At 44.8% G+C, this 20122-nt stretch overlaps 1 long non-coding RNA gene across 2 annotated transcripts in view; it reads left to right on the forward strand.

Annotated features, from left to right (window-relative positions):
• The first annotated feature begins 727 nt into the window (after window positions 1-727).
• Window positions 728-20122, forward strand: part of LOC148049073 (uncharacterized) — a 41308-nt gene continuing 21913 nt past the window's right edge. For both annotated transcript variants that reach the window (XR_015695374.1, XR_015695375.1), the window contains exon 1: window positions 728-777. This is a non-coding gene — a long non-coding RNA (uncharacterized LOC148049073). The remainder of the gene's footprint in view (window positions 778-20122) is intronic.

Genomic DNA, 20122 nt, shown 5'->3' on the forward strand with positions numbered 1-20122 from the left:
AATACACAAACACACTCACAAATACACACAAACACACACACAAATACACAAACTCACAAATACACATACACAAAAATACACCAGCACACACACATCACACACACAAATACACATACGCACACACAAATATAGTGTGCAATATAATGCATTGTAATATAAATAAAATGGTAATGTAACAGATATTGTACCATAGTGTATGCATATAATATAAAGTATCATATCATGTAATGTAACATTGTAATCTAAATAAATGGTAATATTGTAAAAAAAAAGTCAAATCGAGTTATGGAAGCAGGAAATGACGCTGAAATAATAAATTTTAAGGAGGAAATTAAATAAAAACTAAGGCGCTTTTGTGTGGTTGATTAAAAGGCCCCACTGAGATTTTAAAAGTTTCACTTCTCCTTTCTAAAATTTATGAATGGGAATCCCTGCTGGGTCCATCCAAAGGGAGCCAATCAGAACGACGCTGGGCGTGGCGGCGCTCTCCTTCCCGCCCGCCCCTCTTCTCCCTTCCACCAGAGAGCATGCCGGTCTCGAGAGTTCTGGCGGCCGCCTGGCCCGCCGCTCCCAGGGAGGCTGCGAACTACGGCCAATGAGAGAGCGGCGCGGTCTAGTAGGGGCGGAGCCGGCGGCTCCTCGGAACGTTCGCAAGCGGCGAGAGTGGGAAGAGAAGGGGGTGGGGGGGCGATGCTGGAGCTCGCGCAGGCGCAGTGAGGGCTGGACTCTGGCTTTCAACCCGGGCAAGGCGGCGGCGGCGGCGGCGAAGTGTTGCAGGTGAGCAGCTGCGCGCGCAGATGGGCCCCTTGCGCAGGGCCATCCTCCGCCCGCCTGGTTGCCCGGCGCTTCTGGTGGATGGGGAAGACATAAAATGGGGCGCAAGGTGGGGGGAGCTTGGAAAGTGTCGGGGAGGGGTGGTGGTCTTTGGGGCGTGCCTGGGGCTGGAAGCCTCGCCCATCCTTTTGCAACAGGGCGCCCGCGGGCCCTCAGGACTGCAACTTGCTCCTGTTTTTTGGGGATGGGAATTGGAGGGGGGGGACACGCCTTGGAGGGACCCCCAGAGGGGCACAAAGGCCTCCTCTCCCACCTCTGGCCAGCACTAGGCCAGGGGTGGCATATGCGTGCTTGTGCATGCATGCACAGGGAAACCCGAAGACCAGCTGGCCAACATGCACAGCTGATCTTTGGGGTTTTGACACATGTATGCGCGAGGGCAGGAGCGATGGAAACCTGAATACCACATGGATGGCGTGCGCATATCTGGTTTTTGGCTGCTTTGGAGGGTAATTTCAGGCTGTTTTGGGGCCGTTTACAGGCTGTTTTTTACCCAAAAATGCCCGGAAAATGGTCTATTTTTGGCTGTTTTCAGCCTGAAAAATAATAGCAATAGTAATAGCAATAGCAGTTAGACTTCATAGGGCTTTCAGCCCTCTCTAAGCAGTTTACAGAGTCAGCATATCGCCCCCAGAGTCCGGGTCCTCATTTCACCCACCTCGGAAGGATGGAAGGCTGAGTCAACCTTGAGCCGGTGAGATTTGAACCGCTGAACTGCAGATAACAGTCAGCTGAAGTGGCCTGCAGTACAGCACCTTAACCACTGCGCCACCTCGGCTCTTCATAATAACCCAAAGACGGCCGATAAACAACTCGAAAAACAGCCTTGTTTTGGGCAATTTTTCTGGATGTTTTCAGCCCATTTTTCAGGCCGTTTTCTGGCGCTCCGGTGCCCACGAAGACCAACCTGCCCGCCAGAAACCAGAGCAGCTGGCGACGGCATATGTGCCCACACAGAGGGCTCTGTGTACTACCGTTGGAACACCTGACCTAGGTTCGCCATCATGGGGGTAGGCTTTGGGGGGGGGGGGGCTTTGTGTCATAGTAACAATGTTGTGTTGAGGATGCTGGGACCTGAGTGGGGCTTTTTTGTGCATCCTTGGTGGATTGCTGATTTTGTTTTTTTGCAGAGTTGAACCCCTGTTTTTGGCTGATTTTGAGGGGGGGGGCTTCTTGCCCTGTCTCCTTTTTTTTCCAAAGGGCGGATTGGCGTCTCTGAAGGCCTGAGGTTCCTGGAAAAGGGGGGGGGCTCTGACCATGGGCCTAGGAGAGGGCCTAGGAGAATGGCACTGCGCACGCCATCCTTGAATTTACAACCGTTCGTTTTAGGGACGGTTCGAAAGGGACAATGGCGGCGGAAAAAGGGGATGTACGGCCATTAATGGCCGTTGCCAGGGTCACGTGGTCAGAATTGAGACCCTCTCGTATTTATGACAGTCACACGTCATCCCCTTTGGCGACCTTCTGACGGGTGAAGTCAAAGGGAGATTCACTCAACCATCGGACTACTGTCCTATCAATTGCGCTGATTCCCTTAACAGCGGTGGCAGGGAAGGTGGTCGTAAATAGGGCAACATGCACTTCACCGCTGTCTCACTTAGCAACCCAAATTTTGGACTTCAGTCGTCATATGTCGAGACCGCCTGTTTTATACGATGGTTTGTCGCACAGTCAGCCAGATGTTCCGACTGGATTTGACAGTTTCGTCCCCCTATTGAATCTTTCCCAAGGATCCGGGAGAGGTAGATGTGGGTGTTTGATGAAGTTAAAGGATGATGATGATGATGATGATGATGATGATGATGATGATATTAAAGATATTAAAGGATGAAAGCTGCTCGAAAGCAGACGAAATCCCATCGGAGTGGGAAGTAATAAAGAAGATATTAGATTGTGCAGAAATGAACAGGTTGACATTGAGAGTAAAGGACAAAGAGGAATCAGTGTATTTACAGGACATGGGGGCGATTTTACGAGTGGTTCGAAAAAAACAGCATAAATAGAAATAAAAAGGAACAAAACATGAAATAAGTATCTCAGACGACACATGATTAAAATATAGGGGGAGAGGAAATAAGAAAATATTAAAATGTAAATATACAGGCAGAAAAATGATATGAATTGATGGATTAAATGACAGTTACAAGAATGCATATCTAAGAATGAATTTGGAAGGAAAAATAAAAAAAACTTTTTACAAAAAAAAGGATGTAAATTGCTCCAAGCAAAGCGTGACCCGTCAAAAGCGCGGACGGCAAAAGCGCGATCGACAAAATCGCGCCTTTGACGTCATCACAGCGCGACGAAAAAGATCGAAAAATTCAAATAAAAATTAATAAAAATTAAATTAAAGCAAGCCGATTCACATAAAGGTAAGGGTTAGGGTTAGGGTAAGGGTTAGGGTTAGGTTAAGGGTTAGGGTTAGCTTTAGAGCGTTAGCGTTAGTGTTAGGGTTAGGTTAAGGGTTAGCGTTAGGTTTTTCGTTACTTTAACGGTTAGGTTTAGGGTTAGGTTTAGGGTTAGGTTAAGAGTTAGGTTTAGGGTTAGGTTTAGGGTTAGGTTCGGGGGGCTTAGGGTAAGGTTTTCGCTTTATTTTTACATTTTTCGAACTTTTTCGTCGCGCTGTGATGACGTCACAGCGCGCTTTTGTCGAGCGCGATTTTGTCCTACGCGCTTTTGTGGTGGAACCCAAGCAAAGCTGCCTTTTGCAATTGAAAAAACATCAACAACCCTGCAGTGTTTTTCCCCCATGCCTTCAATCTGCTAAACAACTAATTCCCACAACACTGTCAAACTGTCTAGTAAGGCTGCATTGCTATTATGATGCTGAGCTTGTCGATCAGAAAGTTCAGCGGTTCGAATCCCTAGCGCCGCGTAATGGAGTGAGCGCCCGTGACTTATCCCAGCTTTTGCCAACCTAGCAGTTCGAAAGCACTTAAAAAATGCAAGTAGGGAAATAGGAACCACCTTTGGTGGGAAGGTAACAGCGTTCCGTGCGCCTTCGGCATTGAGTCATGCCGGCCACATGACCACGGAGACGTCTTCGGACAGCGCTGGCTCTTCGGCTTTGAAACGGAGATGAGCACCGCCCCCTAGAGTCGGGAATGACTAGCACGTATGTGCGAGGGGAACCTTTACCTATTGCATTATTCTTCTCGCATTTCCTATTATATAGAATATAGAATTCTTTATTGGCCAAGTGTGATTGGAAACACACGGAATTTGTCTTTGATGCATCTGCTTTACCTATCTCTTTATTTTCTCGGGACTATAACTTTGTTGCTTGTATCTTACAATTTATATGGTTTTATTTAGTATCCTAGTGTAATTTGTGTTGATTGCTTATTTAATATCTCATGGCTATCACTACGTGTTGTATCTATGATTTATGATGAATGTATTTTATGATCATGAATTATCACCTATTGCTTGTAGGAACACTGAGAGCATATGCACCAAAGACAAATTCCTTGTGTGCCCAATCACACTTGGCCAATAAAGAATCTATTCTGTCCCATTCCATTCTATTCCTATTCCATTCCATATTTCTATTCTATTCTATTCTCATTCCCATTCCATTCTATTCCTATTCCATTCCATATTTCTATTCTATTCTATTCTCATTCCCATTCCATTCTATTCCTATTCCATTCCATATTTCTATTCTATTCTATTCCTATTCCTATTCCATTCTATTCTATTCCCATTCCCATTCTATTCCTATTCCATTCCATATTTCTATTCTATTCCCATTCCATTCTATTCCTATTCCTATTCCCATTCTATTCTATTCCCATTCCCATTATATTCCTATTCCATTCCATATTTCTATTCTATTCTATTTTGTTCTATTCCCATTCCATTCTATTCCCATTCCCATTCTATTCCTATTCCATTCCATATTTCTATTCTATTCTGTTCCCATTCCATTCTATTCCTACTCCTATTCCATTCCATTTTTCTATTCTATTTTATTCCCATTCCATTCTATTCCTATTCCCATTCCATTCTATTCTATTCTATTCCCATTCTCATTGCTATTACTATTCTTATACATATTCCATTCCATATCTCTCTTCTCTTCTATTCTATTCCCATGACCATTCCCATTCCATTCAATTCCAATTCCAATTCCATTCCATCCCCCATCCCACCCCCACCCCAGGAGGAAGAGGAGGAAGATGGGGTCCTTGAAGCTCTAAGCTTGCTTGATTTCTTGCAGGCGTTTCATTACCCAACTAAGTAACATCATCAGCGCTAGAGGGAGTGAGATTGGGAGGAAGAGGAGGAGGACTGTGGGATCCTTGGGGCTCTCTGAGCTTGCTTGTTTTCTTGCAGACGTTTCACTACTCAAACTAAGTAACGTCATCAGTGCTACAAGGGAGTGGAATTTGCCCTACGTTTATGTACTTCCCAGGATTGGCGTATTGTTTACTGTTTGATTGTTAGTCTGGTGGCTAATCTGAGTGTTGATCTTGGTTTATCTGGGTGTTGATTGGTGTTTGTTGATTTCCTTTTTAGCCTTTTGATGATCTCTTTTGAATGGTATGCAGACATCGCTTATCACTTCGTGTCTGTTGATGTTTGTACCCAGAGACCAAACCCCACTTCCTAAATATAAGGGTATATATAATGGTTATGTATATACGTGCTATATGTAAAACAGTCAGTAAATGAACTGTTGAAAGGCGAGGACTACATGTATTGTCACAGGACTAAGCTGTTCTCAGTAAATTATTATTTTTATTATCTTCAACCTGGGCTCTGTGCTAGGAGCCGGCTTGTCCTGCTGTTGGCAGAGTATATAAATAAATCACACGGAGTAACTTTACTCTGCTCCGGTGGCTGATGTCACATATTCCTATTTTTATACTAACAAACAGCCACGTTGGACTTCCAAGAAGCCCCCAAGTTTTCTTTTGATCAGATACTGAAATCTACGCTTGACTTGAGTACAGGCAGTCCTCGGCTTACAACAGTTCGCTTAGCGACTGTCCCAAAGTTACAACGGCACTGGCAAAGGGGGACTGATAGCCGGTTTTTCACCGCTACAATCTTTGTCCGCGTGATCGAAATTCAGAGGCTTGGCAACTGACTCACATGTGTGACGGTTGCCGCGATTCAGGTGATTCCCTTCTGCAACCAAAGTCCATGGGGAAAGCTGGCTTCGCTTAACAACCGTGTTGCCAATTTAACGACTGCAGCGATTCGCTTCACAAACGTGGCACGTAACGTCGTAAAATGGGAGCCAAGGTCACTGAACAAGTTTTTCCCTTAGCAACATAAATCTTGGGCTTAGTTGTCGTCGTAAGTTGAGGACTTACCTGTACCTCTCGTCCTCGACTTATAACAGTTTGTTTCGTGACCGTTTGAAGTTACGACAGCACCAAAAAATGGGACTGATGACCGTTTTCTCGCCGTTACGACCTTTGTCGCATCCCTGTGTTCACTTGATCGAAATTCAGACGCTCATATTTATGACGGTCACAGTGTCCTGGGGTCACATGATCCTCATCATATGAGCAATGAGATTAACTTAATCACCGTGTTTGTAACCTATCAAGCCGCAAAAACGTACGAATGTAAAAAAAAACGTAAAACGGAGCCAATCTCGCTTAACAAATGTCTCGCTTAAGAACAGAAATGCTGGGCTCCCTTGCCGTCGTAAGTTGAGGACTTGTCTGCATTGGCAGGGCTTGGAAAGAGCTCTGTGTGCGCACACGGGAGCTACAGTCTCTGCCTGTTGGAAGATGGGCCAGCTATGCTTTGCTTTTGGATGGAGGCGTAGCAAAAAGAAGGTTGTTATGGCTACATAGCATCTAACTCCGTATAATCCCCCTCTCCCAGTTTCCCACAGTAGGAAGGGTGGCAGGCCTGAAGTCCGAACCAAACGAAAAGGTGGCTTGCAGGTCTGCCATAGGGGGCTTTTAAAAACTGTTGTGTGCACATGTGGCAAGAGTTAGTAGACGGAAAATTGTTGTGACTCAGCAGCAGTCTTCTGTGAGTCTTTTCGGAATGCGAGATTAACGATGCAGCTGGGGCTCGTTAGTGGGGTTTTGGAGATAAAAGGACGGATGGTGCCACGCCCTGGTTGCAGGAGTCAACGTTCCTTGGTTCGTTCAACATTGATTGATGATCAGTCGTGGTTTATGTAAGATACACTTGGATAAGTGCTTTGTGTTTCCTGTAACCCTGATTCAAGGCCACACTTGGAGAAGTGCATTTATTTATTTATTTATTTATTTATTTATTTATTTATTTATTTATTTATTTATTTATTAGACTTATATACCGCCTCATAGGGCTTTCAGCCCTCTCTAAGCGGTTTACAATTTTTTTTAGCAAATTGAGTCAGCAACTTGCCCCCCACAGTCCGGGTCCTCATTTCACCCACCTCGGAAGGATGGAAGGCTGAGTCGACCTTGAGCCGGTGAGATTTGAACCGCTGAACTGCAGATCACAGTCAGCTAAAGTGCCCTGAAGTACTGCACCCTAACCACTGCGCCACCTCGGCTCGCATTGCTTGTAAGAGTTGTTTTGTATCCTGTTATCTGCTTGAAAGAGACTGTATTTATGTTATTTTTGGGCTCGAAGCCAGTCTGAGCCGAGAACTGATAAAGAAAGTTCCTTTTAAGTTTGTTTGCTGTTTGTTATCGAGCCGTGAAGGGGGGAACAGAACAGAAAATGTTCCATTTAGCCTTGTGCAACAAGCCCAATTTCTGTTCTTCCTTGGACCCTTTAATAAAAACGTCGGTCTCTGTGCCTAGTTAACATTCTCTCGGCTCGCACGGACTGCTCAATATTTAAACAATAAGGATTGATCCAGAAAGGAATTAAAACACTGCTTACGCACCTTCCTCCAGCAACATGATCTACCCCCAAATAAACTCATCCATCAATAGGCATGAAGGACGGAGCGGAAGGGGGGGCATCGGATTGAGAAACAGAAAATGACAGTTTCAAATCCCCCCCATCGGCTTGAAAAAAGACACACACACCCCCAAGGAACCTTAGAGATCATCCAGTCCAACCCCCTGCTCAAGCAGGAGACCCTATACCCATCATGGCAAGCCTTTGACACAGGTGGCATGCAACGCCCTCTCTGTGGGCGTGCGAGCCGTTGCCCCAGCTCAGCTACGGTGCCGTGTGCCTCTCGCCGGCCAGCTGATCCTCAGGTTTGCCACGTGTGTGTGTGTGTGTGTGTAGGGGGGACCGTGCAGGGGGACTGTGGTCATGGGGTACATGTGGGAGGGCCGCACACGCATTGTGTTTTGGGGGTTCAAGTATATGCGCATGCATTCACATGTTCACATGCACGCTTTGGGCATTTGGTCTGGAAAAGGTTAACCATCACTGCTCCTATAGCAGTTCAGATAGGTTAGGGGTTAGCAAACTGCGGCTCTGGAGCCGCATGTGGCTCTTTCCTCCCTCTGCTGCGGCTCCGTCACCGGTCGGCGCCACAATGTTGAGAGGAGCTTCCGGTAGGGTGGGGAGAAGCACAGTGCGCCAGGAGAAGACTCTATGGCAAGGGGAGGGTTTTCCAGTTGTCTCCACAATTGATAGGGCTTCCGGTTATGACAGGTAGAGGAAAAAGAACGCCGTGCTAGGAGGAGACTCTATGGTGGGGGAAACTGAACTTCCGGTCAGCTCCAGAATTGAACGGGGGGCTTCCGGTTAGGACCTTTGTGGCTCCCGGTGTTTTCTTGTTCTGTGGGAAACGGGTCCAAATGTTCTCCAGTCCCTTCTTAAAAACCTCCGGTCTCATTTAATCCCGAGTCATTTGCTGAATAATGACAACTTCAATTTCCTTTCCTTTTTAGGTAGGTGACATGATTAAAAGTTAGCTGGATAGAAAGAAAATTGTGTTGTTGTTTTTTTTAAAAAAAAACAAAGGATGAGATGATTAAAAGTTAGAATAAGAGATAGAAAATAGAGAAAGGAGGGGATATTCGTGCAACACCTTTAGTTAGTTCTAAAGTGGTAAAAGAGAGATAAAATTCTAAGAAGGAAATCAAGGGGTGGGCTAAACGCTTTGGCTAGTTGTCCCAAAGGTGTTTTTTTTTTTCCAAGAAGGAACTGGACTTTCTGTTTTTTTTGTTCGAAGACGTTTCGCTTCTTATCCAAGTAGCTGAATCAGAATCGGAGTAGAGCTGGAAAGGACCTTGGAGGTCATCTAGTCCAGCCCCCATTTAAGCAGGAGACCCTAGACCATTTCAGACAAATGGCAGTCCAACCTCTTCTTTAAAAACTTCCAGAGATGGAGCACCCACAACTTCTGGTGGCAAGCTGTTCCACTGGTTAATTGTCCCCACTGTTAGGAAGTTTCTTCTCAGCTTTACGTTGCTTTTCGGTTAGTTTCCATCCGTTGCTTCTTGTCCTGCCTTCTGGTGCTTTGGAATATAAATTGACCCGCTCTTCCTTGTGGCAGCCCCTCAAATACTGGAAGACTGCTAGCATGTCCCCTCCCCAAGTCTTTTAGCCATGCACTTAGGGATGAACAACCTTTGAATGGGACGGGAGTATGAATGGATTTCCAGAAAAAAAATGCGGATTAAGGGAATCAATTGCACTAACTCAGCCAGACAAACCTCCAAGTGGCCTCAACGACCCTCTAAAAGGATGCAAATGACCAGTTGTCTGCAAGGAATATCAATCCTTCCACTACCCCACCATCCAGTCAGAGCTGAAGAAGCTTCTGGGATGAGAAGCGAAACATTTTCAAAGAAAAACCTGACACAGCCCCATGACCTGAGGACACAGATAAACCTCCAAGTGGCCTCAACGACCCTCTCAAAGGATGCAAATGACCAGCTTTCTCTGCAAGGAATATAAATCCTTCCATTCCCCACCATCCAGTCAGAGCTGAAGAAGCTTCTTGGATGAGAAGGGAAACGTCTTCAAAAGAAAAAGAAAAACAAGAAAATCCAACTGCCTCCTGAAAAAGCATCTTCGGGACAACTATGATCTGGATGACTTTTAGCTACGCAATTTGGGATGGACACCCTTGGAATGGTGTGGGAGGAGGAATGGATTCTCAGAGGGAAAAAAAATGCAGGCTATAGGAATCAGTAGCCCAGTTTACTTAAGGACCGTGTTGCAAACCTAACAGCGGCAATGGTTCACTTAACAACTGTGGCAAGAAAGGTCATAGAATAAGGTCATACAGTAGCTACTTGGAGGTTTATCTGCAGTACTAGTGCAAGTGGCTTTATCCACAACCACTTGCTCCACTCAGGTGACCCTGAGGACACAGATAAACCTCCAAGTGGCCTCAACGACCCTCTCAAAGGATGCAAATGACCAGCTGTCTGCAAGGAGTATCAATCCTTCCATTCCCCACCATCCAGTCAGAGCTGAAGAAGCTTCTTGGATGAGAAGCGAAACGTCTTTAAGGAAAAACCGGACACAGTACATGATCTGAGGACACAGATAAACCTCCAAGTGGCCTCAAGGACCCTCTAAAAGGATGCAAATGACCAGCTTTCTCTGCAAGGAGTATCAATCCTTCCATTCCCCACCATCCAGTCAGAGCTGAAGAAGCTTCTTGGATGAGAAGTGAAACATCTTCAGAGAAAAATCTGGCACAACCCATGACCTGAGGACACAGATAAACCTCCAGGTGGCCTCAACGACCCTCTAAAAGGATGCAAATGACCAGCTGTCTGCAAGGAGTATCAAGCCTTCCGTTCCCCACCATCCAGTCAGAGCTGAAGAAGCTTCTTGGATGAGAAGGGAAACATCTTCAGAGAAAAATCTGGCACAACCCATGACCTGAGGACACAGATAAACCTCCAAGTGGCCTCAACGACCCTCTCAAAGGATGCAAATGACCAGCTGTCTGCAAGGAGTATCAAGCCTTCCGTTCCCCACCATCCAGCCAGAGCTGAAGAAGCTTCTTGGATGAGAAGCGAAATGTCTTCTAAAGAAAAACCAGAAAGTCCGGTGGCCTCTTGAAAAAAAACAAACACCTTTGGTAGAACCCTGACCTGGATGACGGATGATCTCCGTAGGCATTTGGCTTTGGCTACTTTTAGCTCCTAAGCCTCAAGACCAACAATCCTGCCTTTCGGCTTTTTCTTTTCGCAACAGGGAAAGTGCAGATGGATTTCTCTTTTGCTGACGGCACCGATGGTTGCATTTAATAAAACGCTGTGCATCGCTCTTATTTTTGGTTCTTTCTCTCTTCCTCTCCCCCCTTTTTATTACATTTCCCTGCTTTGAAACCGCCCCCCTGTAATCTCAGATCAATTGGATTTGTAAAGGGTTTTTAAAATTTATTTTATTTTATTTTTCTCTCTTTCCCCGCCATGGACCTGAAGTTCTGCTGAAATGCAGGTTGGTAACTTTCGGTCGTCTTTCCCTAAGATTTAACCCTCCCGTCTCCTTGCCGAGTCGGAAAGATCTGTTGCAAGAAATGCGCATCTGGGTTCAGTTCCAAGTGGGGGGGGGGAAACGACACTGGAAACATGGAGGCTGCTTGGAAAGCAATAGCAATAGCAGCTAGACTTATATACCGCTTCTTAGGGCTTTCAGCCCTCTCTAAGCGGTTTACAGAGTCAGCATATTTGCCCCCAACAACAATCCGGGTCCTCATTTCACCCACCTCGGAAGGATGGAAGGCTGAGTCAACCCTGAGCCGGTGAGATTTGAACAGCCGAACTGCAGAACTGCAGTCAGCTGAAGTAGCCTGCAGTGCTGCACTCTAACCACTGCGCCACCTCGGCTCTAAGAAAGATGGTTTAATGGTGGACAGGATCACACGGCTTGCGCTCCTGAACAGAAAAGGGGGATCAGATGGTTCCAGATGTTGGAACACTGTGTAACATTCTTTTCCTGTGAAAATTATACTTAACATTATACATGTAAAATTCTTTTCCAGTGAAAATTGTGTGAAGGGGAAGGGGTGTACAGGTCCTCGACTTATGACACCCATATTTCCGCTGCCAAGCAAGACAGTTGCTAAGCGAGCTTCATCTCATTTTACGACCTCTGTTGCCACAGCCGTTAGGTGAATCGCTGCAATTTGTTAACAACAGGGTTGTTAAAATGAATCCGTTTTCCCTCATTGATGATGCTCAACCCGAATGTCGCAGAAAGGGGAAATCACGAGATCCTGGGGATGCTGCAACCGTCATAAATATGAGACAAGTTGCCAAGCATTTGAATTTCGATCCACGGAAACGCTGCCATGGTCGTAAGTGTGAAAAGCGGTCGCAGGTCATTTTTTTCAGTGCCGCTGTAACTTTTAACTGTTGTAAGCTGAGTGTTACCTGTAGCAGAGAAAATCACAGAAAAATAGAAGAATAACCTATTGAGTTGGAAGGGACCTTGGAGGTCTTCTAGTCCAACCCCTGTCTAAAACAGCTCTTCTTCTTTTTTTGAAGCTCTTATTAGCACGATGACTACCATTTCCATCCTCCTAAATTGTTGTTATTTATTTATCTAATTTTTATGGCGTAGTATCTTATTTTCATAAACAATCCTTTTTTAAAAAGAAAATCTTTAAATTGCTTTATGTGCCTTTAAATGGAGGGATGGGTAAGCTTTGCTTCAGTTTAGCTTCAATTTCCAAAGGTTTTTATGGATTCATCAAAACAGGAATAGCCCACAGATGCTTTGTGGTACGTTTATGTGAAAAGGCAATAGAAAATTCATCACACAATAGAGTCCCTACGTGTGTGAATCACTCTTTAAATACATCTCCATTATGAAAAAAATAAGCATACTGTTTGCCCTGTAACATTGCAAGTAGGAAGGGAGGAAGGAAGGAAGGAAAAAAAAGATGAATGGTAGGAAGGAAGAAAAAGATAGAAAGGGAAGGAAAAGATAGGAAGGAAGGAAAAAAGAAAGGAAAGAAAAAACAAGGAAAGAAAGAAAAGGGGAGAGAGGGAGGAAGAAAGGGAAAAAGGAAGGAAAAAGATGAAAGGTAGGAAGGAAGAAAGAAAGATAGAAAGGTAAGGAATGAAAGAAAAATGGAAGGAAGGAAAGGAAGGATAAAAGAAAGAGAAAGGAAAGAAAAACAAGGAAAGAAAGAAAGGGGGAGAGGAAAAAAGGAAGGAAAAAGATGAAAGGTAGGAAGGAAGAAAGATAGAAAGGGAAGGAATGAAAGAAAAAGGGAAGGAAGGAAAGAAGAAAGGAAGGATAAAAGAAAGAAAGGAAAGAAAAAACAAGGAAAGAAAGAAAGGGGAAAGAGGAAGGAAGAAAGGAAAAAGATGGTGGGAAGGAAGGAAAAGAAAGAGAAAGGGAAGGAAGGAAAGAAAAAAGGAAGAAAATTAAGGAAAGAAGGAAGAAAGGAAAGGAAGGAAAGAATGAAGGAAAAGGAAGAAAAGGAAGGAAGGTATAAACATTGAATGAAGGGAGGAAAAAAGGAAGGAAGGAAAAAAGATGGAAGGAAAGAAAGGAAAAAAAGAATGAACGAAAGAAAAACAAAGAAAAGGAAAAGAAAGGAAAGATTCTCCTGAATGAAACAGGCCTGGTGGGGGGACATAACGTTTTCAGAAATGTAGACATTTTGAAATAATACGCAATTGAATTCAGAAAAGACCTTCGTGATAATGCTGGCCATGTTTTAAACATGACGTCCTCCTGAAATTAGGAAATCAGGTTACCCAAAGGGCTGCATTTTTATTCCTGCAACACTGCAGAGAGGATGTGGGGAAGGGCTCACAGTTAACACCATCCTGAACAGAAATGGAGCAAACAACACAAAGTCACAACTACGAAGGTTGTGGTTGTGTGTCTAGATGACCTCCGGTGCCCGCAAATACGGACGCTCCTTGATGTACGGCGGCAATCGAGCCTGGGATTTCTCTTGCTAAGCGAGACGTTGGTCAAATGAAGTTTTGCCCCATTTCCCGACCTTTCTTGCCACGGGTCGTTAAGCGAATCACTGCAGTTAAGTTTGTAACACGGGTTGCACACCTGGGGGCTGATGCTGTATGATACTTGGCTGTCTGGCTCACTTATTTAGATTAATTAAAACCTCATATAATGGTTGTGTTGAAAGCTTTGTTGACTTTCAACTGACGTTTTGACAATCCGGTTTTGGATTTCAGTTGTCAATCAAGCACCCCTGAATATGCCTAATTCACTATTTCTTCTCCGCCAGTGTGCTCAAGGTGTGTAATGAAGTCTACAACTACCACATCAAGCTCCGTTGTGTTCTCATGGTCCAGTTATTTTGACAGTCTGACGTTGTTTTGCTTTTTGAAGAGTATGGCTTTATGAAGAATTCATGCTGATAAACCGGCGTTGCCCACATATTTATTTATAAGAGGGGAAAATGTCGGGGAAAAAAACATAATTTCTAATGTTGGATTTTCCCCCTTACCGGAGGGAGCCTCCTTGTGGAGCACAGTGAAGCCGTTACCATTGCAACTCCACCGTGCCATTTTACGGGAGTACGGTAGAAGTCGTTTTAAGGCACAACAGGCTGTATTTTAACAGAACACCCACCCCGAGGGGTGTTAGGGGTGTCTTACCCCACAGTATTTGTTTCCAGAGAGTGAGTCATCTGTGTACCAAGTTTGGTTGAAATTGCTCAAGGAATTCTAGAGTTATGCTGGAACACAGAAACACAAACACACACACACACAGATATGTGTGTGTGTGGGTGTACACGTTTTTATATATCTATATATTTAATTATGGTGGTAAAAATGAATGCAAACTGAACTTTGAGAAGAGAATGGAAAGGAAGAGTAAAAATTGCAGGAAAAAAAGAAAGACTATCATGAAGGAAAAGAAGAATAGATTAAAAAAAGTGACTTCCTATCTTCACCAGAACAAATACGAGTCAAGAAAAGGACACACGTCTCAACATGATTTTGTGTGGCCCGCCAGCCGAGGAGGCAGGAGATCTTTATGGATCTTTAGCTATGCAATTTGGGATGAACACCCTTGGAATGGTGTGGAAGTTAAGAATGGATTTCCAGATGAAAAAGATTGCAGGCTACAAGAACCATTTGCACCACTCAGGAGACCTTGAGGACACAGATAAGACCTCCAAGTGGCCTCAAGGATCCTCTAAAAGGATGCAAATGTCCAGCTGTCTGCAAGGAGTGTCATTCCTTCCCATCCCCACTATCCTGTCCGAGCTGAAGAAGCTTCTTGGATGAGAAGTGAAACGTCTTCGAGGAAAAACCTGACCCAGCCCATGACCTGAGGACAGAGATAAACCTCCAAGTGGCCTCAATGAACCTCTAAAAGGATGCAAATGACCAGCTTTGTCTGCAAGGAGTATAAATCCCTCCATTCCCCACTATCCTGTCCGAGCTGAAGAAGCTTCTTGGATGAGAAGTGAAACGTCTTCGAGGAAAAACCTGACCCAGCCCATGACCTGAGGACAGAGATAAACCTCCAAGTGGTCTCAATGACCCTCTAAAAGGATGCAAATGACCAGCTTTGTCTGCAAGGAGCATCAATCCTTCCATTCCCCACTATCCTGTCAGAGCGGAAGAAGCTTCTTGGATGAGAAGCGAAAGGTCTTTGAAAGAAAAAAACAAGAAAGTCCAGTTGCCTCCTGAAAAAAAAAAAAAGGCACCTTTGGGACAACCATGACCTGGATGACAGAATCTCTACAGAGTGTGGCGAGGTCCACTTTTTGCAATCGGATCTAAATTTTCTTCCTAATCTTGTAGATGCCGGGAACTTTCTTTAAGGCCCGTTTAATTTATTCCATTGGAAAAGGGAGCCCCGTCTGACAGTTCAGCCATAATTTACTGCAAGCTACTGTTTTCTAAGCCTTGGATCATTTTCACAATTGGGTTTACGGTGTGTCTATACAAGGGCCCTGAATTATGATGGCGATCGTATCTGACAGCTGCGGTTATCAATCTCCATTTGATCAATTAGATGTCCCACTTATGCTAATGCGAGCAGTTGTGATTAATCCCAACGTAGCTTTGCTCAAACCAAACAGGAAAAGCCTCAGTGAGGTGCCTGTTAAATCAAAGTTTCCCTCTCGGAGAGTGTCAGCGCGCGTGGGGAGGGGAAGGAAGTCGATCAAGGTTATTCGATGTTTCTTCAGACCTCCAGCAGTTACGGAGGGCTTGACCCACTTCCCTATTCGATGGGGAAAGCGTTCTACACAACAGCTACTATGGGTGGGAAAAAAAACTGAGTCACCGTGAAAAGTTATTCGGCCCCAAGAACAGAGTGAGGCTGCCAGGGGTGGGTTGCTAATCCTGTTCCAACCGGTTCGGTTGGAACGGGGCCGGCGGCGTCCTCGTGCACGCGCGCAGTTCACGCATGCGTCTTAGCACCTGCGCTATACTCCAGCTGCTCGCGGAGACTCACGCAGGCGCTGTATGTGCCATCCAGCTGCTCGCGGAGAATCGCGCAGGCGCTGTATGTGCCATGCGCTTGCGTGGAAGCGCAGAAGCCTTCAAAGACCGGTAAGGAACGCGGGCGGGCGGGTGGGCCCTTCGCCGTTCCCGGAAGTTACTTACTTCCGGGTTCGCCGACCAACCGGTTCGCGGGGACCGCCGCGAACCGGTTGAAACCCACCCCTGGAGGCTGCCAAGCAAAATAAGAATGGAATGGAATAAGACTAGAGTAGAGTAGAATGAGGAATAGAATAGAATCTTGTGTGTCTGTGTGTGTGTTTGTGTGTTTGTTTGTTTGTTTGTGTTTTCCAGCATAACTTGAGCAATTTCAACCAAACTTGATACACAGGTGACTTACTCTCTGGAAACAAATACTGTGGGGGGTAAGACACCCCTAACACTCCTCGGGGGTGGTGGTGGTGGTGGATTCTGCTAAGATACAGCCTGTTGTGCCTTAAAATGGCTTCTACCATACTGCCTTAAAATGGCTTCTGCTGTACAGTGCTGTGGGGTTGCCATGGTAATGGCTTCACAGTACTCCACAAGGGGGCTCCCTCTGGCAAGGGGGAAAATCCAACATTAGAAATTGTGGCGATGTTCATGGAAGGAGGGTTGGGATAAATAAATACCGGGGCAGTGCCCGGGTATCAGCTAGTAAAGAATAGAGTAGAGTAGAGTAGAATATAGGGTAGGGTAGGGTAGGGTATGGTAGGATAGGATAGGAATAGGAATAGAACAGGACAACACAATAGAATAATACAATAGAGAATATAATAATAAAGAGAAGAATGGAATGGAAGAGGAATAGAACAACAATATAATAATAAAGAATAAAATAGAATATAATAATAAAGAATAGAATAGAATAGAATAATAAAGAGAAGAATGGAATGGAAGAGGAATAGAACAGAGCAGAACAGAATAATAAAGAATAAAATAGAATAGAATAGAATAATAAAGAATAAAATTGAATTGAATAATAAAGAATAAAATTGAATTGAATTGAATAATAAAGAATAGAACAGAATAGAATAGAATAGAATAATAAAGAGAAGAATGGAATGGAATAAAGAATAAATGGACTAGAATAGAATTCTTTATTGACCAAGTGTGATTGGACACACAAGGAATTCATCCCCAATGCATAAGCTCGCAGTGTACCTAAAAGCAACAAGTGATAAATCATGATCATAGTCTTCGTAAAAATACAGGTAGTCCTTGACTTACAACGGTCCATTTAGTGACCATAGAAAGTTACAACGGCACTGAAAAATGTGACTCTTGTGACCATTTTTATCACGTTTCGAGCATCCCCATGATGGTGGGAGCAAAATTGGGACTCTTGGCAACTGGCTCATATTTAGGACTGTTGTTGTGTCCCAAGGTCACATGACCCTCTCTTGACAATCAAAATCAATGTGGGGAAGCCCGATTCACTTAACGACTGTGTTGCAAACCTAACAACTGCAATGGTTCACTTAACAACAGTGGCAAGAAAGGTCATAAAATAAGGTCATACAGTAGCTACTTGGAGGTTTATCTGCAGTAGTAGTGCAAGTGGCTTTATCCACAACTACTTGCTCTACTCGGGTGACCCTAAGGACACTGATAAATCTCCAAGCAGCCTCAATGACCCTCTAAAAGGATGCAAAATGACCAGCTTTCTCTGCAAGGAGTAAAAATCCTTCCGTTCCCCACCATCCAGTCAGAGCTGAACAAGCTTCTTAGATGAGAAGTGAAATGTCTTCAAGGAAAAACCTGACAGAGCGCATGACTTGAGGACACAGATAAACCTCCATGCGGCCTCAATGACCCTCTAAAAGGATGCAAAATGACCAGCTTTCTCTGCAAGGAGTAAAAATCCTTCCGTTCCCCACCATCCAGTCAGAGCTGAAGAAGCTTCTTGGGTGAGAAGCAAAATGTCTTCAAAGAAAAACCTGACAGAGCGCATGACTTGAGGACACAGATAAACCTCCATGCGGCCTCAATGACCCTCTAAAAGGATGCAAAATGACCAGCTTTCTCTGCAAGGAGTAAAAATCCTTCCGTTCCCCACCATCCAGTCAGAGCTGAAGAAGCTTCTTAGATGAGAAGTGAAATGTCTTCAAGGAAAAACCTGACCCAGCGCATGACTTGAGGACACAGATAAGCCTCCAAGTGGCCTCAATGGCCCTCTAAAAGGATGCAAATGACCAGCTTTCTCTGCAAGGAGTAAAAATCCTTCTGTTCCCCACCATCCATTCAGAGCTGAAGAAGCTTCTTGGATGAGAAGCCAAACGTCTTTAAGGAAAAACGAAGAAAGTCCAGTTGCCTTTTGAAAAAGCACCTTTGGGACATAGAGGGAACTGTGGTTGCCTGAAGCTCACTGTCTCGTTTATCAATCCCGGGCTGTCTTAAAAAGCCATCCACACAAATTTTTTCACAACTCCTCGTTCAATCTCTGCTGTCTTTTGCCAAGCAGGCTCAAGCTTTGGAGGAAAAAATATAATCTTAGAACTGGCTTTGCTTGGACCTAAACTCGGGAGCTGGGGAGATAATCTGCTCAACTAGCCTCCGGGTTTCATTTATTTTTATTATTTAAACCTGACGTCAGTGAAATCAGTTTTTTTCCCACTTTCCTTTCCTTCCTCCGTTGTACGTTTCAGGTAGGAAGTAATTTCAGGTTTCAGCTTTGTTTTTTTAAAACGGAGCACAATTTGCAAAACCATTTCATACACTATTTGTTGTCTCAAAGTGACAGGCATCGGTGCCTCCTGCTGGGCCGGTGGCAAAATTACAACTTTATCTTCTTCTTTTAAAAAAAAAAGGGGGGGGGGTTGAGAGAGAACCAATCATTTATAATTGCATTTTTTAAATAAAAAAAATAGCATCTGAAGAGTCTAGTGGTATCTAGAGGTGAAAGCATCCAGCTAGAAAACCGGGAGACAGGGAGTTCTAGTCCTACCTTAGGCCTGAAAGCTGGCTGTATGACGTTTGGGCCAATGGCCAGGTGACTATGAAATCTAGTTCCACCTTAAGCATGAAAACTGGCTGGGTGGCTGCCTCAGTCACCAGGAGATGGTGAGTTCTAGTTCCCCCTTAAGCATGGAAGCTGACTGGGTGACTTTGTGCCAGTCACCCGGAGAATGTGAGTTCTAGTCCTACCTTAGGCTTGAAAGCTTTTTGGGCCAATGACCAGGTGACAAGGAGATCTAGTTCCACCTTAGGCATGAAAGGCTGGCTGGGTGACTGTGTCAGCCATCAGGCCATGGTGAGTTCTAGTTCCACCATAAGCATGAAAGCTGGCTGTATGACTTTTGGGCCAATCACCGGGAGACAGTGAGTTCTAGTCCAACCTTAGTCATGAAACCTGGCTGTATGACTTTTGGGCCAATGACCAGGTGACTATGAGATCTAGTTCCACTTTAGGCATGAAAGCCAGCTGGGTGACTTTGGGCCAATCACTAGGAGATGGTGAGTTCTAGTCCCACTTCAGCAGGAAAGCTGGCTGGGTGACTTTGGGCCAATCACCAGGAGAATATGGGTTGTAGTTCTACCTTAGGCATGAAAGTCAGCTGGGTGACGTTGGGCCAATCACCAGGAGATTGTGAATTCTAGTTCTACCTGAGGCACGAAAACTGGCTGGGTGACTGGGTTGATAAACAGGAGACTGTGAATTCTAGTTCTACCTGAGGCACGAAAACTGGCTGGGTGATTTTGGGTTGATAAACAGGAGACTGTGAATTCTAGTTCCACCTGAGGCATGAAAACTGGCTGGGTGTCTTTGAGTCAATAAACAGGAGACTGTGAATCTAGTTCCACCTGAGGCATGAAAACTGGCTGGGTGACTTTGGGTCGATAAACAGGAGACTGTGAGTTCTAGTTCCACCTGAGGCATGAAAACTGGCTGGGTGTCTTTGAGTCAATAAACAGGAGACTGTGAATTCTAGTTCCACCTGAGGCATGAAAACTGGCTGGGTGAC

Source organism: Thamnophis sirtalis, unplaced genomic scaffold (genome assembly GCF_051295495.1).
Source record: "Thamnophis sirtalis isolate CommonGarterSnake01/CBP01778 unplaced genomic scaffold, rThaSir2_p1.2 scaffold_2, whole genome shotgun sequence".
In the NCBI taxonomy this organism is placed as follows: domain Eukaryota; kingdom Metazoa; phylum Chordata; class Lepidosauria; order Squamata; family Natricidae; genus Thamnophis; species Thamnophis sirtalis.